This window comes from Pieris napi, chromosome 17 (genome assembly GCF_905475465.1).
Source record: "Pieris napi chromosome 17, ilPieNapi1.2, whole genome shotgun sequence".
In the NCBI taxonomy this organism is placed as follows: Eukaryota; Metazoa; Arthropoda; class Insecta; order Lepidoptera; family Pieridae; genus Pieris; species Pieris napi.
Genome location: NC_062250.1, coordinates 8828480 through 8852324, shown reverse-complemented (window position 1 = coordinate 8852324; position 23845 = coordinate 8828480). Strand labels below are relative to the sequence as shown.

General features: G+C 33.4%; 1 protein-coding gene and 1 long non-coding RNA gene across 9 annotated transcripts in view; both read right to left on the bottom strand.

The window, feature by feature from the left end:
- LOC125057720 (collagen alpha chain CG42342) overlaps positions 1–23845 on the bottom strand; it is a 334531-nt gene that overhangs the window by 121811 nt on the left and 188875 nt on the right. The gene's annotated exons all lie outside the window — the stretch shown is intronic.
- On the bottom strand, positions 11227–12377 carry LOC125057722. The gene is made up of 2 exons (XR_007118253.1): positions 12224–12377; positions 11227–12041 (listed from the first exon to the last, which is right to left on the bottom strand). It is a non-coding gene; the product is annotated as an uncharacterized LOC125057722 (long non-coding RNA).

The window sequence follows — 23845 nt, the reverse complement described above, 5'->3', positions numbered from 1 at the left end:
TATCTTCCTAACTGATATCGATCCGTTATTCTTAACCCCTCACTTCTAGACACACATTCGCAAAAAACCCCTCTAACATAAATCTCACATAAAAACTTTCCGAATATTTTTTATGTTTACAGCTATATTAGAATCGAAGATGGCGACTGTATGACAAATGAAAGAAAAAGGTTTAACGTTTCCATACAATGGGAACGATAAAACCTGTGACGGGACGGACAAACAAATCGGAGGTGATTTGTTCGCTGTCTCGAGAACCGCCATTTGTGAAGCGTGTGATTTTATAAAATTTCAGTGAAGCAAGAAGGACTCTTTAAGCTCTCGCATGTGTCAACGTTCACTGCAGTGCCTCGGCTATACACAACAATGACATTACAAGCCTTTTTATTGCAAAAGCTTAGGTCTCCTTTAAGTAATAAGTCTAATAATCAGTTTGAAATACGGAAGTTATGGACTTTTAGGTAAGGGATTATTACATATTTTTATAGAACAAACGGGGCAAATTGTTAGGAGGCTCACGTGATGTTATGTTATACTGCCGCCCATGGACACTCAATACCAGAGGGCTCGCGAGTGCATTGGGCGTTTTATGAAATTGTACGCTCTTTCTTAGGATTGAGCTGGTTCGGAAATACTTCAGTATGTACATTGTACATACTGCTTTAAAAAAGGCTCAGTTGTGGAACGACGGTAGTCGCGGTGATATGGGTGGAATTTCGTACTTGCCTTGACGTCCGATGATGAAACTCAGCTGCAGTTATTAATCCGAACAACTCCTCTGAACACTGTCCAGTGGGACCCTACATCTTTACGCAAAGTCACATTTAATTTTTTTGGGGAAATGTATATTATAGGTATCAAATTTTACATTAAATTATCGCTACTTCTTCCACTAAACCGATACAAGCAATTAGATCATATTTTTACTATAGTTTAGTTCCAAACCCATACCATAAGTGGTTAAACCAATTGATATCCAATTACGAACCAACACAGTAACAAATTGTGTGTCATTGGGAATTATGGCCCGGCATAAAACCTGTCCGCACAAGTACAGTAGCCGACTACTTGTATAGACTTTTATTGATATTGCGTGCCCCTTACAAGTATTATAATGTGGATCAGATAAGTTGTAGATTGCTAACGAGGAAAGTTCAAATAATGTGCATTTTGCTTATTTCACAAAATTTTTCTATTAATATTGTTAGAAATAAGTGTTTAGGTAATATGATTATTGTTTAAGTCTAAGAAGGAGATAGACATAAACATTACATTTATTACTAACAAAACACACACACACAGAAACACACACAATAACAATAATAATAAAAAAAATGAAAGAAAACATTTTTTTTTAAAGAACTAGGTACGTTTTAAGTGTGTAATGCATTTGTGTTGTGGTTGTAATTGGCCCTGAGAGCAGACTGTTCCACAGCGCTGGTCATTCTGCCAGATACCACTGCAATATTAGTAAAAGTTAGCAGTGTAAGTAATGAAGTCTTCTGTAAAAAAGTTAATAAAATAAAATTGAAATAAGAGGAATTGTTAAGAAAAAGATAAATAAATATTTTTGGCTGTCTAGGCAACATAGAATTGCAATACAGCATAGAAAAAGCTACCTGATTTTGTAATGGTGACATTCCTGATAAATCTTTTTAGGCATCGCATGTCTACTTTCTGTCTTTTCTAGTTATTCCCTTAGTGGACAAGCGACTTCAGATCTTGTTAATCAAGTTAACAGATATTGATAGCAATATTTATCTATGTAATCCTGCGCCATTTACGACATTCCATAGTTATAACTAACCCAACTTATAAGCAGATATTATTAGCGTTGCTGTGGCAAAGAGTGACCAATGAAAGAGTCAACGAATCGGGACCATACGTTTACGCAGACTTAATATACAGAAAGTCGCATATCTCGGATATGTTTTGCGTTATCATCGATACGACTTGTTGCAGATTATAATGATGGACAAAATTCAAGACATGAGATGGGTTGGTAGAAGAAAGAAGTCGTGATTGCGGAGTGTACTGGAGTGGACCGGCATCCTGGGGGAGCTGTTTAGACTAGCGCAAGATACCTGGCAATTCAAGTTGTTAATAGCTAACCTTTGGTAATAAAGTGTTACCCGAAGAAGTGTCAACTTTGTAATCGTGTGGTACAAATTGTAATTAAGAATTACAGAATACCAGTGTAATTATTTAACTTGGTTACTGAGGACGGATTGCCTTACTTTATCTACTGTAAATGATCTATAATAAATAAAATTCTCGTGTCACAATGTTCGTTCCCATACTCCTCTGAAACGGCTCGACTGATTCTTATGAAATTTTTATGCGTAATCAGTAAGTCTGAGAATCGGCTACTATCTATCTTTCAAACCCCTAAGTGATAAGAGGTGTCCATCCCAAACAAACATTTTTTTTTGTTTTTATTTTTTATGATACAACATACAAAAATACACACAACCCCTAATTTTCACCCCTCTACGATCAATCCCAATTATTATTGTGGATAGTTATTTATATTGATCAAAAAAAATGCTTCCTACAAATACATGGCAAAACAATGTTTGCCGGGTCAGCTAGTAATTATTTATAGTTTCTTATAACTTGATTCAAACCTAACATTCAAGCGTGTGTGGTGTGTAATTGAAGCGTGTGTGGTGATCATTGCGTTATCATAATTCATCTATAGTAGTATAATACTGTACTTTAAAATGATATTTTCGCTAAGTCCCTTGTGTGACTATGAAAGCGCAACATAAACTTTCTCACTTGTAATGTTATAATTTTATACGGTAATTAATATCGGTTTTTATCGTATCGGATAACCGTGTCGCTGTCATCGCGCTCGCTTTTGCATCATTCATGTGAATCACAATGAGCGCGTAAATCAATAAAAACTTGCTTTTAACACAGGTAAGAAAACCTTCTGAAATTGTATTGACTGAAGATTAACAAAAACTTTATTTAAATCAAAATAAATTTTTGTGACATTGCTTCCCACAGTCCATAGTCTGCAATACGTGTATTGTGTTGGTGACTCGACTACAGCCCTGCGATTCTGTAACTCACTTTTCGAACTCACACAGCGGTTTTCGCATCGGCGGTCGCTCTGAAATCAGTCGTGAAGCAGTCATTCCATGATTTGGCATTCTGAAAAGGTGGGAGCTTGTAGTTTATTGTTTATTAGAATGCCAAATCATGGAATGACTGCTTCACGACTGATTTCAGAGCGACCGCCGATGCGAAAACCGCTGTGTGAGTTCGAAAAGTGAGTTACAGAATCACAGGGCAGCTCTTTCATAGTACATACGTACGTGATAGGTAAAAAAATTTGATAAAAAAAGATGTTTAAAGCAAAACGAATAAAAAATGTATTTTTACTAAGAGCCGTTAAACCATTATTGAATTAATTTTAAGTTTTTTATTAAATTAAAACTCTATGAAGTTTGACATGTTTGACATTTTTGACAGATGAGCTCTGTCAGACGAGATTGTGAATTTACACGTCATATTACATAATAAATCTAAGAAAAAGTAAAATGGTGTAAGAAGTAGGTAAAGTTTAAACTAAATGATTATATATTTCCAATCAGTCAGTCTGAATCTAGAAAAGATTTGAAATAAATGACGATCAGATGAACTATCGGTAATAAATCGAGAAAAATTTCAACTATGTTATATTTATTATACTAATATTTTATATCTTTAAGGGTCTGTTTCACAATGTACGGATAAGTTCTACATAAGTTCCAAATTAGCTATTTATTACTTATTGGTAGGATAAACTACAACTACACTATTGTTGCGTTTCACGACTGTCAGATAGCGCTATTCGTCAGAAAAAGTACATCATAAGTTATGAGTCCGATGAATGTCAAATAACACAATTTATCTTCCAAATAATTTATGTGTTGCATAGCTATTTGCTACTTTATCCATACATTGTGAAACAGACCCTAAATAAATGAGGACAAGCTAACATAAAAATAATTAATTTAAAAATTCGAAAGTTTAAGATATAAATTTAATTTCGAATTTTAAATTAATATTCAATAGCCAGCGTGCGTGTCAAAGTACGTTTAAATGTCATACATGTATGGTCGTCATAAATTGAATATGTCTGTATGTTCAGAGGTAAATCCTGCATGCCGACCTACGCGACCTCACGCCATGGCTAGGATCACTGTGATCTATGTTTTATTTACATAATGTATTTGACAGCTGCGCGTGTACACCCGCCCGTGTACTCATAAATAATATTACCATACAGGTAACTAAAGTGCATTTCCATTATTGGGTATCGGATATTGCGCTTTTAAATAAAATATTTGCATAATAACCGTACTGTAGAGCTATGGAAGGAAAGTTTTATAAACACAAATTGGTAGATGGAAAAGTGATTTTGGGATAAAAGAAATTAAAGAAAATCGATGACTCTACTATCTACAACTGTGTCTTGTCTGGTATTTTAAGCCGCACAGAGGTTTTGTGAATTTCGTCTATAAAGACAATGATAACGACCGCGTGAAAGTGAAACGCTAAATCGTCCCAACTAAGCTTTTGTTGCTCAATGGTGCAACTAATTTTGTTATCAACGTGTATAAATAACATAGCAATATCTGTTTATGTTTGCTTTTGTTTTCGGTTCTTTTAAATTATACATAAAAAAACGTTATTGCTTGACACAAATGATATTGTAATCACCTTTGATATTAGACACTTTAAAAGAGATTTCCTTCTTGAGAAGTCTAAACTAATATACGAAAATGCCAGCTAAAGCTCAAAGTTAGCTTTAGGCTATTAACAGTCATAGCCATATTCGTTCCCAATAAAAACATCGTCTCAAAACAAAGAATCTGAGTCATAAAAACTTTTGTTTCAACCGGTCCTTTCAGCTCGAATACTCCAAATCGTTTTCCAATATGTTAAGGCGCGTATTCATTTGTTTTCGACCTCTTTTACCAAAGATAACTATTATGTACAATTAAGTTTTAGTATTATGGTGTAGTTGTGTTACTAGGGCTTAAAATTCATAGCTATTAAAGTTTTTAAACATCTAGACCAATGCGATTTAATTTACTTTATTAAGGGCAATAGTCAACAGAAATGAGTATTGCTTCTCCGGGAATCAAAATAAGGCCCTTGAGGTTATGTGCGTAAGCCACTGAATCACGGAATGGCATTACGTACCCACTAATTTAATTGACTTAGTCTGTAAGGATAATGTGTTTAGTTTTTATGAATAAATAAATACATTGTTGATAAAGAATTGGGAGCTAATGTCGAAAGCTTCAAAAAAAAAGTTCAAAATATGTCATAGGCTTATGTCCAAGACTATTTTTTCGACTTTGTAGATGAACATCTGAGATTCAAGTTATTTACTAAATAAAATTTATCAATTTCTTTGTTTCATTCATTCTTAGTAAACCTAGTCGAATTTAAAGGCATTTAGTTATTCACTTAACACGTTTAAGTATACAAAAACGCTTCATTACACAGTTCTGTTATGTGTATAGTGTATACACAACCTTATTCTATCACAATGGACAATCATACATTGAAGATGGCATTTCGCTGAGTCGCTGATTTGAGACAAATCTAATCCTCCGTCGAGAATCGACATTTGATCGTTGGATTATGAACGATTATGAATTATTACTCGTTACGACTATTCCACATTTTATCTGAGATTTAAATCATTTGATTATTTTTTAAGTCGGTTCGAGTCTGCTATATTAATATAACTGCAATAGTTCATATATTCGGTAGTTGGTTGATCAATTAAAAAAAAAATGTTATTACACCTTATTAAACCTTATCCGCTTTGTTAATCGAATAAGTAATAGGCGAATAAGTGCTTTTAAATAGGTACATATCTACAAGTAAAAAAATTGTAGTTGGAAGTGTCATATTTTTAATATTTAATTTTTCGTAAAATTTATTTTCACCGTAATTGTCATGTATTTTAGAATGGATAGATTGTAACATTATACTGTAGAAAAAGCATAATATATGATGTTAGTAGGGTCGATGGAAAATAATGTTGTAATCAAAATTCCCAAAAATATTTAAAAATAATTTGACGTCGCTGTAAAGGTAAATAAATATTCGGTTACAAGGAGATTGTTTCAGTGATTAACGGAAGCCCTACGTAAACAGACTGTCCGTCTGTCGGGATTCGCGAGACTCCTATTTATAGGTTTGTTGATATTATCGCTTTCGGCGAAGTAGCACCACGTGTCTTATTACAAAATAAACAAATGAAAGTGAAATTGTTAAAGAAAGTAATTATTAAAGCGATTAACGACAAATAGAAAATATTTTTAATTGGTTTAAGTGCTCTTGAGACCGTCGAATCATGACTGCGCCAATAGAGTTTCTTTCTATATAGGCACACTAGTTGCTCCTACGAAATTAAATAACATAAGGAAACTATCTATTAATAAAAAATGTAAAAGAAACGAATCCAGTTTGAGGCCAAACTAAGGCCTAATAAAGTGTTTTTTATGTATACAAAGAGTATCAATGTATATTTTATACAATTTTTGATTTATGATTACTGTATGCATGTTTATTTACAAAGGAGGAAAATACGTACAATTTAAGATAATCGATATTTTAACAAGTAAGTTTACACGTACAGTATGTTGTACACTACCACAATATTTTAATCAGTCTCATAACAAGTTGTAAAAGTTGAGCAGCGCGCCAATCTTCAAGACGCTGTGAAAATTTCCAATAAATCAAAACTCCTGCGAACAATCCTCTATAATATTTAGTTTGCATAAGTAAGATCGATGCTTATAATTTCTGATCGAGGAGAAGTTTATTATTTAGTATTTTCACTATACATTGAGGGTAGTAAATATGTTTTGGTAGACCTAATGAACGATTAGAGCTAGAAATAATAAGAGCTAGATAGATGTAAGAAACGCCAAAAGAGATACAGATACCGGCAAACTTCTTGAACAAGGGTGGGGGAAAGTTTGCGCACAAACGTCAACTGATTTACCAATCACGCGATCGACACGTCACTATCACGTGATCGACACGTCACTAAAATTGACGACGTTACTAATAATAAATATAATTAGAAAAAGGGTAATCAATATAAAAATTCGTCTAGCATAACCCGAGCCAAACAAAGAAGCAGTCAATCCAAATTTGATGACCGGCCGAGTTATATATAGATCACTCTCATCAAAATTTATGAAAATAACTACTTATGTTTTCTGTTGCATATATATTTTTTATCTATGTTATCTGTTTTGGCTTTTTATATTGTCTAAGAGTTTTGTTTTATAATAATATGTATATAAGCAGTAAGATTACTAATAAATAAGTAAATAAATAATATTATAATTTTACTACGTTGGCCAAAGTCTTAGCATGACATAAAAGTCTGAACTAAAAATAATAAATATTTATTTCATGAAAACTTCCCAATACAAATCCAATTTATCTATGTCAATTTGTTATTTAACAGTTTGCATAATCTTGAAACTACTTTACATTCAGACTAACAAACTAATTGGCTCAATAATAAGTGTCTCATAAAACCTCAAATTTTAATTAAAAACCATAAAAGAGTATCGGACAGTTTCGGTCCATTGCATATAAAGCCATTAATAATACGCGAATACCTTAAGTCATTAAAAATTTATTATCTATAAAGGAAATAACCAATCAGCAGTAAAGCTAACCGGAATGCAGTCTGACGTTTACTGTTCACCAAATTGATAGACGGAGCTATCAGCAGACAAAGCTTGTTAAATTGATGGATTAGTAAATCTCTGAAAGTTTTTTTTTAAAGACAATTCACACCAATTGACCTAGTCCCATGCTAGGACTTTTTTTATAGGACTTAGGATTTGTTACCTTTTATTAGGTCCGGTGTGGTTAGTTGCGTGGCAAGCTTATTAGGATGCATTTCTAGCCTTTTTCTGTATTTCATACTCCAAGTCTTGATCTCCTCTTTAACAGTCCTGATTTTGAGGTGCTCATGAATCTCCGTTTTTATAAACCACGGACAGTTGGATATTTGTTTCAAGATGTAATTTTGAACCCTCTCTATGATACTTATGTTAGAGTCACACGCTGAACCCCATAGTTGAATCCCGTATGTCCAAATTGGGTTCAAGAGCATTTCGTAGATGAGTAGCTTATTATCTACTGACAGCTTGGAATTTCTGCCAAGTAGCCAGTAGAGTATGAGACAAATAATTTCCTAATGGACGAACACAACATAAAGACGTATCTCTCAAAGCGATGACTTTATGAGACTTTTGTATCATGATGATCGTAAGCGCGTAGCTTTACCTCATAATGATTAGCTTTTGTTCCACATCTATTTTTCATGTATTTGTTTATAAGTTGCACGCGTCTGTGATTGGCTCAGACGGCGTTATTTTGAGTATTCATTTTATAATTACTACGGTATCACCTGCATTAGTTAAATTCAAATATGGTGGTCTTCCTATATAAATAAATTATTACACAAAATGATTTTTTAAATTTCCACTCACGTATTTACTGTGATCCTAGTCAACCAATTTGAATTAGACCTTATAATATAGATTGAATCAAGTTATTTAGTTTTAATATAAATATCGATTTTATTCTTAGCTAAATTATATAACGCGATATTATTCTGACATAACTGTCATTAGTGCTGCGAGTAACGACTGATTGACGTTTATCGAGTTATAAACAGTGGCAGAGTGATAACAACCCCATTTGGTCCACAAGGGGTCGATTCACTTAGGCGTTTAATACGATTATCAATTAATTATCTTTATAAAGTACATACATAAACAAGTCATGAGCTTTTATCGTAAAAGCAAAGTTGCAGTAATACGCATTTACGATTTATATTTACAACATCTATTACTAACAGTTTTGATTATAAGTATTTAAATAAACATATATAAAAACAGTGGCCTTTTTGTGTCTGGCCTTCAGATTTCTGTAGCAGTATCATGATCATTTGTCAATCAAAAAGGGAAATATGTGATCAGCCTCATATGCTTGATACACGCCGTCGACTTTTTCGGTCGGTTTCCTTACGATGTTTTCCTTTACCGTTCGAGCGGATGTTAAATGCGGACATAGAAAGAAAGTCCATTGCTGCACAGCCGGTGATCGAACCTACGAACTCATAGATTAGAGTCGCTCGGTGATGCCACTAAACACTGCGCCAGTTAGTGGTTAGGCTTACGATTTCCAACTTAGGTAGAGCATTCGAGTACCCGTGGGTTTTCGAGGAAGTATGCAAACGCATATATAAAGATATATGCTTTATATCGTATTTACGTAATATGATATCCAACAGGGGCGAAAATTCGATGGCGATTGAAAGATTACTTTATACTTAAATGTTATAATATGAAATATAAGTCGTGAATTAAACAGATGTGAGGCATATAAAGGGTTAACCCGATTATTATTGTCTGATACCAATCTGAGAACATATTATTAATAATTGAATATATAAACATACCAAAATGTAGTCATTTATATTCTAACTGGTTGCTGCTTATTAATTATAATAATCTTTCGTTTTAGAAGAGAGTTTAAATATCACTTCATGTTTAAAAAATCGTGCCAAATGATTAGTGTCGGATTACTTATCTCCACTCCTAGGTCCAAGAAATTTGAAAAACTAAAAATAAATAGCCCTAGAACATAAGGCCATCAATGAAATCAGTGCTAATGAATCTCCCCCATACATGTTCAAAGGGAATCGATCGGTGGCCCTTCGAAGGACAATCTTCGAGGGGAAGCCAGTCCATTCTGAATGTTTTTCTTTGAGCTATTCTAATCATTGGTTTCGCAAACAGTTTGCTTTAAAGCGACGGTTTAATGTTGAGGTAATTAAATGAACCCCCTCGCGGTTGCTCCAATTCCTTTGTTTACCAATCTAATGGTTTTTGAAGCATTGCTTTACTCAAATTTATTTTTTAAGGTTTCTTTCGACTATGTTCAACTTAGGTGATATAATTTGCTGTTATTGTTATTTTTTTATATATTGATTTTAGTGTTACGTACACAAGTTCCAGGTAAAAGTAGTAATATTACAATTACCTAGTATTTATTGTTTACAGTGAAATGAACCCAAGACCGCGAAACGTTGATTATTTAAAATATTTATTTCTCATTAAGAACTTTACAACATTCACTTACATTTTTTTATGTAATACCGCCAAATTGATTATAAAAAAACCGTTTTATGTAATAATAATATTTTAGTGATAGTGCCCATGGACACTTAAAGTGCCAGAAGGCTCGCTTGTGCGGCCCATTTAACAATTGGTACGCTCTTTTCTTGTCGAATTGTATCGGAAATACTTTAGTGGGCAGATGGTTTCACTTGATGGTGTGCGGAGAAACTGAGAAAATATACTAATACTTCCACTACGCTAATTTATTAATTGTTAAAATTAAACAATTGTAAAAAGTACAACAGCAGGCAAGACACAAAAGACTTCCAGAAAATAAATTTTTTCAAAAAAAAAATGAAAATAAAATTAAAGCAGTTCATGCAAAATTATTCCCTAACCTTTCCAAAATATCAAAAATGCACAACGTTAATATTCGAGTTTTCTCAAAAGAAACAACAACAATGAATAGATACACAAGTAATTTAACAAATAACACACAAATTCTTAATTTATAATGCAGGCATCGCGCAAATTATCTATAATAAGATTATATAACAGTTTCTTTTACGTATTTATATGGCTGGTTAAGTCCAGAAGTCCAATGTTTCAAAGGAAGTAAAAAAAAGCGACTCAAGCGGTTTTTCTAAGCATTGTACACGCCGGCGCTGACACCGCGTTTATTGGCAATAAATTACACTCGCCTTTTTATCTGGGAGCTCGTAAATATTATGTTTGTTAAGTGACCGGGATTACTTTCCGAGGGTCGTGAATTTTATTTCAATCACTATAATTGTATGCTGGGAATATTATGACTTTTTAGTATCGAATACATACGATTTTTACACGAGTGTCATGTGAATGCCATTATTAGCCTTTTGGCTACAACTATATTAACCCTAGAAAGATAACGTTATTTTTTTGTACTGAAAAGATAAACATGCGCCTGAGAGGCGCACTATTTTAATAGCAGATTTTTTTTATGAATGTCAATTATTTTTATTTCATTCACTACTGTAAATTGTTGAATTATTAATAAGTAAATAAAATACATAAGTATTATCATAAATTTTTATTCAAAATATGAAAATTTGTAGGTATTTATAAACCCTTAACAAAAATTAGAAGTCTTCTGTACTTAGGTAGAAATTTTTAAAAATAGGTAACTTTTATAGTGTTTTTTCTTATTAATTAATTAATTATAATATAATCAGTCTCAATTTTAAAAAAATACTGGAAAAATCAACGGCTAAAGACAATTGTTGCAAACACCTTTTTTATGTTCTCCGCACACTGTCTTTTTACATTTTGTGCAACTCATCTTGGACATTCTCTTCTTTTTTTTGTATATAAGCTACAGTACCGTCGAATTTTAGCAGGAGGTTCCTCATCAGCTTCTTCAGACATCTCTCGGTTAGTTTGTGGTAGGATATTCTCAATACTTTCTCTTGTATAATCTCGTCAGTTATAAATAACTCAAAGCATGGAAGTGGTTCAAAAATATTTCGAGACATGCGACTAGGCCCTCTATTGGAATGAACTATATAGATCGCAGATGTTCTTCTGTTATTTTGTCCTTTAGCAGTAGCCCAAACATGCCTATTCTTGCCCCTGATCACATCATTAGGCGGCGTTGGTCATGTCCAGTATTTTCAGTGACATTCTGCGATGAAGGATCATTCGAATTTTCATAAATCATAGCTTCATCTACGTACTCATCATCAGTATCGCTTTGCACATTGTGAAGACACTTACATGGCCCTCGATCTCACTGTTACTGCCGACATCTGCGCCTTCATCTTCTTCATTGAATAAAGAAACAATTTCTCTTTCATCCAGCACTCTTCTGCTCGCCATGATGCGAAAACGCTCCTAAAAACAATTAATTACAATAAGTATTCACCAATTTAAAAAAAAACACCATTAAACTTACCGTACAATGGTAAAAAATTGTAAAACAAAATCACTATGAAAGTGGCGAAAGTTACACAAAAGATAAACATGCGCCTCACGAGCGCAACGCATCGCTCTAACAGCAAACCTGTGGTACTTACCGAACAGAAGAAGCCGTCTCTCGGAAGTGATGACCAAGGACTGAATTGGCGCGGAAACACAAACTTGTATGCGCGTCGGTAACAAAATGGCAGCGAAATATATATTTCGCGGGCGCCTCTAAGGCGCACGTTATCTTTCTAGGGTTAAAAGTTATAATTTGAATTGTAAATAGCTCAAAATGTATGTATTATAGCATCGTTAGTGCCAAATTATAAATAAAGTACATAAACGTCGCAACTTCAAGTCTTCGTCAACCGCTGTCTTCGCCGTATTCTAGGTATCTACGTAGAAGATATCTAGCAACTTTGGGAGCGCTGCTGAGAAACCCAATTAGCCAGCACATTGAGCGACGCAAGTGGAAATAGATTGCCCATATACTCCGAAGAGATTCCAATCATATCCCCAAGCAGGTGCTTTATTGGAACCCGCAAGGAAAGCGGAAGCGTGGCCGTCCTAAGCAAACCTGGCGTCGTACAGTAGCAGATGAGGCGAAGTGATCCGGAAAGACTTGGAACGAGGTGAAATACGAGGCTCAAGACCGAATACATTAGAGACTAACTGTGGATACCCTCTGACCCATTTAGGGGTTATATATTTTGCTCTCTAATTAGATGCGCAAGCGGCGTTTTTAAATTCAAAGTTCCAACTGTTGCTGAACGATCTCTGAGAAATCGCTAGTTTCATTATTTCTCATTTATGCCGTAAAATTTATCACATTTACATCTCTTTCATCATCGGCTTCTTCTTTCATTTTCACGTTTGTCATCACCCTTTTCATCACATCAAATCAAGTAAGTCATATCAAGCAAATTCGTCGTTTAATATTATTTTCTGATATCTAATAAAAAACAAAACTGCCACAGATCATAAAGCCCCGCAAATTTCTATGAATAACGGTCGCGTTACGGGCCTTTTAGAAATGAAAGCGATTTTAAATTGCTATGATGGAGTTCGTTAGGTATTAAATATGATATGGGAAACATACAAAATAATGGACACATCTCGGACACGTATCTTTTAAAGTTCTAAAAAAGTTCCATTTTGTAGACCATAAACACAACCAGGAATCAAAACATTATGTTGTAAATTTTATTATGAAAGGGTCATAAACTTAAAAAGACTCTTGTACTACGTTCACGACAGGTAAGAGAGCGATAAGCGACTATAAAAATATTATACAAAACCTGGTTCGGTTATCAGAATGAGTACTCACTAAATCATGAATAGTAATGAAATACTCAGTACGTGCTAAACATAAGTTCTATTATTTTCTCGAGTAAAATCCGTACGTCCCGTTTCCAATATGTCAAAATCCTATACATTTTTGACGTACGGAAGATTACTTACTTCACCGTAATATTTTTGAAGTGAAACTTCTTTATCGGGGTTGGAAAAAAATTTTGTGTAACATTTTTTCGTTACGCGTGACATGTTTCGGTTACGCGTCACATTTGACCGTTACGCGCGTCTTTTTCTTGTCCCTACCAGGGTTGATTCAAAGAGATTCTAAACCATTAATAACAAAAATGTATAATAACGATAACAATGATACTAAAAATTCTATTACAATTTATGAAATTCTGTAATAATCTTAGTGGTAATAAGGTAAAATGAAATAATTGTATTATTTGTATTCAAGTCTGTGATATTAAAAGCCTTTTGTTAAACTTTATCTAATTTAAATTTATTTAACCAATTTCTGTAAAGTTGCATATAGATATGCCTATGGACACTCTCAATGCCAGTGGGCTCGCGAGTGCGTTGCCAGCTTTTTAAGAAATATTACGCTCTTTTCTTAAAGGACCCTAAGTCGAATTGGTTCAGAAATATTTCAGTTAAAGAATATTTTGTTACAATTATTTATTAAAACGATTCATGAGAAAATTATCCTCATTTATAGGATTAGGGTTATTATTAATATTATTATTATTATTATTCATTAGGAATAAAGAGTCTTTATTTAAATATATTTTAGAAATATACATTAATTATTATTTTGATTGATCATAAACAATTTTTGTAAAGCACAAATCAAAATTTGCTGTTTTATCCGCTCCGCTTCTGCTAGTGCTTACCTCCTTACATCTGAAAATAAAACTTGTAAAAGAAAACAAGGGAATGACAAATCTTAAAATCCGGCTGCGCGACGCCACTTCACATTTTATTTAACCCATTCACACCAGTTTTACGATAGTTTTTGTTACTACTTTGTTAATAAAAATACCGCGTCATTAAATTTTATTGTTATGTCTCCGGCATTCTATTTAAGTACTAAGTGACTATTCAGAACTATTCTGTATTATTTTGATGCAATAAAGTGTGATATGATTAAATAATTGTCTGATTGAGAGTTAGATTAGTGATTAGTGGTCGAGGTACCTAATGGCCAGTTACGGCTACGATTTTTCGTTGTATATCTAAATGAAGGTATGGAAGGAAAACGAGTGACCAGCAGAGATCGTTTAAAACAACATACCGGTTATATTGACCAAAATCAAAGGTCCCAGCTGAATTCTATGTATTAGGTACTTAATAACAACGTCATCGGCTGTTACGACTATCGGTTTTTACGACCAGATATGAGTAGTCCCTTCGATGTCGTTATAACAGATTTTAACTGAATTTCCGGGTACGGAATACTAATCACTTAGCCTAGAGAAATAAATAATCTGTAAAAAATATTATACAAGACTTCTTACAATGTCATAGATATATTGCATTAATTATAATTTGGATGTACGCGTTGGTTAGCGAAGCACCACTCACGCGAGCAATTCATATAATAAATATAATTTCTATCGAAGTCTACTATTTGAACACTGGCTGAGTTCACTAGAGCTGCTATTTATAAGTCATAAGATCTAGGTATATATGTTTTTTTAATATATTTTAATTCTAGAATTATCGGTGTATGTATTCTGTAGTTCTATCCTATTAGTAGTAACTGTTAAGATAGAATAATTATTTGGAAATAAATAAATTCTTCATTCATTTTTGTTTTATTGTAATTATACAATTTTCATAATTACGTAATTTTTATTGTAATATTGTATCTAGTTAATTCCATTGTTCTTTTGTTTTGTTGTCAAATTAATTCAGTTTTACAACAAAAAAATATTAATAGATGAAACACCACAGTAGGTATGAAACTCATATGAAACACTAAAGCATGTGTTTAAAGCATGAATATTGTCTGTTTAATATTGATAGAACGTTCATCGATATTTGGTCAAGAGGCATCTCATAACCGTAAACTGTCATTGGATGTGATACAATAAAAGTTTATTAGCTGTAAAAATATATCCCATAGAGTCGATATCATTTCGATTAACGGTATCTAAAGTGACGCCGTTTGTGTCATTTTATATGAAGCTTATCAACTTACGTAAGAGATGTTTAAATGTTTTTTTGTTTTACTTAGGAACGAACTGTACTATATTGGTCTTATGCCGGCCATACACAAAACGGTCTACCGGAGAGGTCCACCTATGCAGGTATGCCTGCGCAGGTAGACCGGAATGTGTGTGGGAATAGACCTGTGCAGGTTTTTGAACCTGCGCAGGCGACCGGCGCACCGCGCAAGATCGAAAATCGATTCTTTCGAGTGACACCGTACGGTGAACCTGTGCGTGTGTGCGTGTACTCCAGTCGCCTGCGCAGGTTGTTAAGATAGTAATCGGCAATGTATCTACATTTATTATTTTTTTTAAGTTTGATTTGTTATTAAAAAAAACATTATATTATTATTATATCATTATTATTTATTTGATTTGTTATTTTTTTTTGTTATTTGTTATACACGCTACCATTGTTCGGTTGCCCTGCGCAGGCATACCTGCACAGATTACCTCTCCGGTAGACCGTAGTGTGTATGGCCGGCGTTAGTAAGGCGTTCAATATGTTTCTCTCGTACGTGAGCAAAACCGCTTAGAATATACATATATAATGTATCACGCTAGTGTAGATTACTCGTTTATATCTAGTAAATATATTGTTACGCTTAGAATTGGTACGCTCTTTTCTTTAAGGACCCTAAATCGAATTGGTTCGGTAATACTTCAGTGGGCAGCTGGTTCCACATAGTGGTGGTGCGCGGCAAAAACTGCCTTAAGAAACGCTCAGTTGTGGAACAACGGACATCGATACAAATGGTATTTTGTATTACTTGACGTCCGATGATGAAATTTAGCTGCAGGTATTAGTCCGAACAACTCCTCTGAACACTCTCCATGGTAAATGTGGTAAAGATTCAGGGAGAGACATTGTTTTGTTTTACTATTAATAAATGTTCAAAGACTACTATTACTACCTTTGGAAATAAATTGTGAAAAATGCTCATTACTATTTATATTTAACTTTTAATTTTATACTTAACTATGCTCCGTCAGCATATTAGTCCTGTAACTTCTAACACCGTTAGCCATCCCGACGTTATTGTACTTCTATCAATATTTGTAGCACTGATTGAGTTTTTGTATCACGCAATGTTCCGAACATTCAAGTAGGGGTCGCAATTGTTATCGGTATTGAGATACACAGTATCGGCGCAGTTCCGTGTATCACAAATTAACAATTACCTTTACTAAAATATTTGTGTCCACTTTAGAAGTGCAAGTGGAAAAATTTAATTATATTTAAGCCACATCGACGATAATTTAAGAATCTGGTTTTGGTATATGCAGCTATAACTTATCGCAAAGTTAAAACAATATTAATCACATGTCAACAACTAAGTCATAAAGGTTCATTGCAGAATCCATCAGATCAATTTACATCCGTTTGTCCGACAAACTGTAAACAATGCTCCACACAAATTGATGACACAAGCTGTTTACATGTGTATAGAAGAAATTTAAATAACAAACACTTGTGAATGCAGGTACACTTTGTCCTATTATATATTGTTGATTGCCCTTGGGGTAATACATACACTTTTTTGTTTATGTTTTTGTGACAATTTCTTTGTCTGTTAAGCCGAAACAATTATATGCGCTTTTATTCTATCGAAGCGGCCTGTCTGTTGTATGTATATCAAAATGAAGCCCAATTCTTATAATGCTTTGTTAGTAAGTAATTATATACGGTTTCAGTAAATAAATGTTCATATATGTTTAAGTAAAAATACGTCGTTACCTCTTTCGTATATAATATGACCTTAGTAACGGTTTTTGCTTTTTGATGCTGTTATTCATGCGAAAACTCTCGAAGAAATGTCTTATACGAAATATTATCTGCGTATTATAAATTATTTCTTTATTGCTTATTTTTCCACCTGAATTCCTTCTATCATACAACTCTTCTAATACACAGCAAATACATACAACTTCAAGTCTATCTACAGTAGGTACTATTTCCCTATAAGTAAAACTATATTTAAAGAAGTGTAGTAAATTGTGATGATATACTAAAGAGAAAGGGTTTTCGTAAGGAACGTTTAATATCTATTTGAAATATTTTTGTAAATTATAAACATAATGTTTGTAACACCTATAGTGCAACCTTGGGTTCAGCTTTATATTAGTTTCGTGATAACTTTCTCATGAAATTTGCCATCACAATACGCGACAGTGCGCATAGAACGAAAAGGTAATTGGTACATGTCCAGTTTGGTGTTTTAAGGCAGTTTTTGCCACTGCCACTGAAGTATTTACGAAAGAATTCGTGTGAGGGTTCTTCAAAAAATACTACAACGCACTCGTGACCCCTCTGGCATTGAGAGTGTCCATGGGCGGCGGTATTATTTAACATCAGGTGAGCCTCCTGCCCGTTTGCCCTCTGTTCTATAAGAAAAAACATAGCCGTTATTTCAATACAACTCAAGATAGGCGTAATTACTTATGGAATTAAATCATTTTTCAAACATTTGATTTTGATTTAGTCTCTCAATACAATACGGCTTACCATTCGAAACAGGCTGAAAGTTGTAAATTATTACGATACGCTTACAGTAAGCCTTTGAAAACTATCCATATTGTTGAGAATCATGACATGCGATTCTAACTTCTATAATACACCCATAAGGCACATTATAGCATGTGAGTATAATGTCTGCAAATAAAAAGGCAGAGAAAAAAGGCACCTGTGAACTGCGCGTGAAATATCTGAGCGAAAATGTGAAGGGAGATTTTTATTTAAATTCTTTAGTAATAGGGTTGTGTGAAGATTTTTCTAGAATTTTCCAGAATATATCGTAGAAATACACAGGGGAAAAAGAAAAACTTCATCCTTGTAAAGGTTTCATATTTTGGGATTTTAAGAGGGTTAACCTTATGGATTAAACGTATATGAGAAGACTAAAATATTTTTAAGAGAATAGCATTTTAATCCCATTTTCAGCTCGCATAAAGAATGTTGGAATTTCCGAATGTTTTCTATTTAAAGTTATCACTATCAATGTTATGTGTGAGAAAGAGATTAGAGACCTCATAGAAAATGTTTAATAAACATTTAACCTTACATATGAAATTTATGTTTTGTCGTACTTTGACCTCAAATATCTCCTCTTTGGTTAAGAAATAAAAATTCAATATAACAGCTATTTACCCGTGCATTTGTTTTTCGAATGCCATGATTCTCTGATGATCATTTATCCGTTTTAATTTTTTTAACAATAATGATGGGATTTTAAGTCGAATCATTAGCCGTGATGAAGCGTTTAGTGGACTACTGCCAGGGTCGTTCACTATAACCTTCTTAAATCTAGCCAGAGAAAAATATACTTTTTGTTCCTCCCATACCAAACGCTAAATTCATATGTAAGGATATTTAAAGTGAATATTATATCTTGTAACATTCCAACTTTCAATAATAGATTCAATGATATAGCTTGTTAGTTATTAATAATCTTTTTATTTGAAACAGTAAAAAGCCGGTCCCGTCTGCGCGTCCACTCCCACGCCGCGTCAGCAATAATTGACGCGCCAGATCGCCGACAAACACTGCCTAGGATCAATTAAATATTATCTACGAGTTACCATTACTTCGGAAAACTTCGGATTTGATAATTGCTAATATACATTATATATTAAAAATGTTTATATCTTTAGCGATTCACATACATATAATTATTTTATTACTGCTTGTCCGCTTAGCTCCTTCTCTATCTTCCTTTAAGCCACTACTACTGTATAAGCATTTCGTATCCTAACTTTCGTACTAACTGATCCAACTGAAAATATTGTGGAAAATTTGTAATTTTTTTATGTTCCTTTTTGTCCTTTGCATGGTCAACATATTTTAATATGAATATATTAGTGTTGCAACAGAACTGAACATGCTAAATAATTAACCTACATACTGGCAAGTAGCAAATATTTATATTTGCTATAAAAAATCACATTTTGTGGAATGCGGAATCAGCTACCCGTCAAGGTATTTCCGAAATTTATGGCTAGAGAATATTTTTATTGTTTTTTTTTTTAATTTATGTTCACCGCAATTGTCATTTTAAAATATATTGTAACATAAACTGTAGAAAATCAGTTATATATGATATGGTGTTCTTTAAGTATATAAATAAATAGGTTAGCGACGGACTCGCGAGTCGCTGGCAGAGTGTTCATGGGTAGTGTCACTCACTATCAGGCGATCCTCCTGTCCGTTTACCTCCTATTTTATAACATACTTGCTTTAAATATTATGAATTTATCATTATTAGTGCTATTAGGCAGCAATTGTTTAGGAGTATCGGACAAGACGTACGGTGTGGTCGCCGTATTTCGTCCCACGAGGCAGAGAGCACGCGTGGGAGGCTCTATTGCTCAATTTGTAATAGACCTGCAGATGAAACCTCATTACGTATCGGGACATCTGACAGGATGCTTCTCAGTATATATTATTTATATTTCGTTTTGCCACCTCATTCATAAACTTATATATAACTAATTGTTTACGAAAACAAGTAAAAGTGAGAAGTTCTTACGGACTGTATGTATGCTATGTTTATATAAATCGCTTTATATAAACATAGCTTATAAATTATTAAATTAGTTTACATTAATACAATTAATTTACGTAAATGGTTACAACCTATTTAACAAGTGTTTTTTTAGTAAACTTTTAAATTTAGCAAGTGTAGGCTCACGTCTTATGTCCTCGGGTAAACTATTGAGTAAAAAATATTGGTTGTTTGTAAAGTAGGTTTACGATCGAGATGTTTACGTGATAACGTCTTATTGGTGATATAAGTTTTTGGGAAGTAAGGAATTAATGAAGATAACAATTTTTTCAAATTTTAAATTACATCTATCGTTTTATTCACACTTTTGATGATAAATTTCGGGTGTAAAATGACAAGTTTACTTATTCGACTATGATATACATTTTTCTTCATACATTAACGGAATGACTGGCAGCGCTCGAGATGAGACGGGAGATCGGTCCGTCTCTCTCTCGTTATACCTGCGATCGCGCTCGTGAGGTTTTGGTGTGACACAAGTTTCTGAACATGTCACCCGACTAAAACGATTTTAAAGACGTTATCACGTCAAAAACTGAGTAAAAAAAACAAGAAACTGTCAAGTATATAAGAACTTTTTAACTCCAGTGTGAAATAAGCTCACTTGAGTAATATTTCCCAAGTTCATCTTTAAATCTTCAAAAGACACTTGAAGCATTACTTTGTAACATTTGTAGAGGAGCGTTCCAAGAACACTCAAGAGTCATCTTTGTTGGCTCGCGTTGGACAAGTTTACTCAAAACAACAGTTTTACAGAGCTACTTAAACTTCCTCTCAAGAATAACGCATCAGATTGGGTAAATACTGCATACAAGATAAAATGACTAGTCGTTCACCGTTTAAGCTGAATTTAACTTAGTGCGCGAGTGGTAAGATTCATTATCGTTTGGGGAGCGATTGTGGCGTAGTAAAAGAGAAGTAAAAGTTTTAGTGTTGTGTTGGTTTAATGTCGCTTTGTGCGAAGGCTACTAGGGACGCGTAAAACCAAAGATTTATCAGCGGACACTCCAAAATGGCCAGCTTTTAAATTAACTGCCCACATAGTTGGCAATTGGAGAACTTTAATTGGCTTTAAAATTATTTAGTTTTATTTTTTCTTCGTTATAGCGCAGTGCATACATCTTTTAGCACTGCAACATGTTTGCACAATATATATTGATTATTTTTAGGCGAGTAAATGATCTGCAGCCTTCTGTGCCTCAAACGTCGATTTTTGAGTCTAAAGGCTATATTTCACCGAGGCAACACTGTGTGGCATTGCGGCATGCCACAAGGCCGCATGCTACAAAGTAAAAAAATTCACACATTGCGGCAAGAACTGTGCGGTAACACCTTGAGATCAAATACATGCTGATGTACTTCTTAATTGTAAGAGCAAGAGCCGGCCGGGCAAGCAAGCCGGGATTCAACCTCACGACCTCTGCGAGAAACACGCTAACACTGCTTAATCAATCTCGAATATAAAATGAAATAAAAGAATAAAGTACTCTACATTAGCTCGACACGGTCAAAAATAGATGAATGATATACATTGAACATTGTAAATAACAGAAAGTGTATCTCAAGCCGTAAGCGCAGAGCCCACTATTCAATGCACAGTAAAACATCCGTAAATAGTGACATACGGAGAAACATGATTGTTATTAGCCCGGAGATATGTTTAGATAATGTAACTTACTCCGAGAGAAAACAAGCCTTACCTGTAACAAATAAATGGAATTAAGCAACTTATAAGATTGATTGTAACAGCCATTGAAATAAAAGATCGAATTTTAGATAACCATGCCTTTAGGATGACGCATGGTCACTTTAAATATGCTATGATAGTCAAATAAAAGCTTAATCAAATATGACATTTATTGTCATTACAATAAATCGTGATTTAAATTATATTAGTTTACATGATACAAATATTAGTAAGTTATTTCATCATATCGACCTATAAAGACGCAGAATTTGTTGTTCCATTGGAAGTTACGGGGCTCCAAACACATATACAGTCAAAACCGTTTATAACGACATTGAAGGGACCGTATAGTTGCCGACGTTTTATCCGATAGTCGTTATAAGCAATGTCATATATACAAGTACAGTACATATGTATGTACATAGTTATATTATCATAGTTATCTATCTAGAATAGGTTGGTATGGGTTATAATATGGTATGTTAATATTATAATATTTTACTTATTTAAAAAAAATTTTACCTATTTTAAATATTTAAAATATATTAAGTGTATTACAACAAAATAAACCTATATTATATTATAAATTGTATATCATTTAAAGATGTCTTTTTTTTATTTTGCCCACGCTCGGCACACTGATACTTTGGTAAAAACAAACACAAAATAAAAAATTTAATGTGACAAGCACTTAAAGGCAAACATGACATACATGTAGAGATCTTACAAATATCAATCAAAACAATTATTAAACAAAACAAACATTACAAAAAAAAACAGTTGTCCTTTATTTAGTGTTTCTGGAAGTAACATATCGAGTCTCAGGTGTGACTAGTTCCATCAGTTCGGTTCAGATGTCGCCGTCACTGGCGTGATCACGGGAAATGTCGCAACGAGAAACCGAACGAGATTGCTGATATGTCACCTGCTTCAAGATAGACGAACTAACGTTAGTTCCATAAATCGATGCGATATCTAAATGTCGTGTTTAATGTTTCCTAGAATACGTTTTACTATCGCATTTGTTTTCGCACAGATAAGAAATGTATAGACAATATTTGAGTTGATATCAATCCTAAAAAAACACAAAGATTACGATTCGACGAGCACTGTTGTTATGTTTATTGTCTACGCATAATTTCTCCAGTCTGTGAATTGACCTTCATGATTTTGTCTCCCTAAGCTGAGATAGAAAGAAAACTTTAGTAATACGACAAATGATGAGATGTGGCTGTAATGCTTCAATACTTTTAGTGTATTTTTAATGTAAATTTAACAACAAATATACATTTCATATAACCCTAGAAAATGGATAAAAATTAAAATATTCCCAGTTAACTTTGTAGTAGACTATTTATAAAGATAAAAGGTGGAGGCGTTGATTAATTACTGCTTAATGTACGTAATTTATAAGATAGAGAAAATAAGAGAATACTTTTAAGCTATTTATAGCAAGTGATTACGTATAATCTTTTTATAACTTAAAGTATAAAATATTTTAATAAAACCTCTTTAAATTAATTTACATGCGTACACCAAATACAATATAAGTTATGACTATATTTCTGAACCTTAAAGATTTTGGAACTAGTTACATTATTCTCGGCTCATAACATGATCTATCTAGTGGAAGGAAGTTTGCGTATGTAATTTTAGTATTAAAAAAAGGGTGCGTGTACGCAAGGCGCGTAAGAAGTTATACTTCTTTGGCATTATTAAAATTATTGTTTGATTGCATGCAAATAATTAATTACAATTAAATAATCAAAGACTGGAAAAGGAGTCATTATAGTCAATAAAGTTCAGTTAACATTTGAAAAATTAAATAAATAAATATTTATTATTATTCTCTTACATTAAGTGTAACATAAATTCTATTATTATTCGAATGTTGTTTTTAAATTAAGTCCAATCCCGTAGCATCTTCCGTGGGCAACTTCATACTGATAATTTTGTGTAACGGTGCGCGCGCATCGT